Here is a 732-nt window from a genome sequence, read left to right on the forward strand (position 1 = left end):
CAGGTTTCGACCTCCCCCAGAAACAGTGGCCTGCGCTCAACAGGATCCATACTCTCCATGCAAAGATGTCACACCACCTCCACAAATGGAATTTCAAAGACAGCCCAGTATGTGACTATGGTCACTCAGATCAAGCTATTCATCACATTGTGAATGAGTGTCACCAACGGAAATCTGATGAAGGGTTTTGGGCGATCCACCTTGCAGCAGACAATGCTGTGACTCAGCTGTCCAACATACACTTTGATCTGTGAGCAATAATTTGTCATACACAAGATTAGATTGGATTTTATTGTTACTTATGTCCCCTGTTCCGGATTGCTCTACCCTTCTCACACAAGCCCAATTAATTAACACTGCTATAGTTGGACTTGAGAGAAGAACTATCATGACACTTGATATGCAGTTGTATGAAAAAACTAAGCAGATGGAAATGGCCAGGGAGGACTGCAGAGGAAAGTAGTTGTTATGAAGAGAGGAGCTTCACACAGTCATGGATGCAGTCAGGGCAGTAGGCAGCTTCATGGGAGGAAGTGGGCTGGCTTGGTTTGCATGGAAGGAGGCAGACGTCTTTGGACCAGCAACTGAAGAGCAACCAAGTTGGGTATACAGTGCCCTGACACAGATGTTCTTGTGCTTTGCATAAGACGATTCCGTCATCTCACACCTGATCTCCATTAGACGATTCCCTCATCTCACACCTTTTCTGAAGTTCAATACTAGTACAGGACC

The sequence above is a fragment of the Myxine glutinosa genome, chromosome 4 (genome assembly GCF_964187855.1).
Source record: "Myxine glutinosa chromosome 4, kmMyxGlut1.1, whole genome shotgun sequence".
In the NCBI taxonomy this organism is placed as follows: domain Eukaryota; kingdom Metazoa; phylum Chordata; class Myxini; order Myxiniformes; family Myxinidae; genus Myxine; species Myxine glutinosa.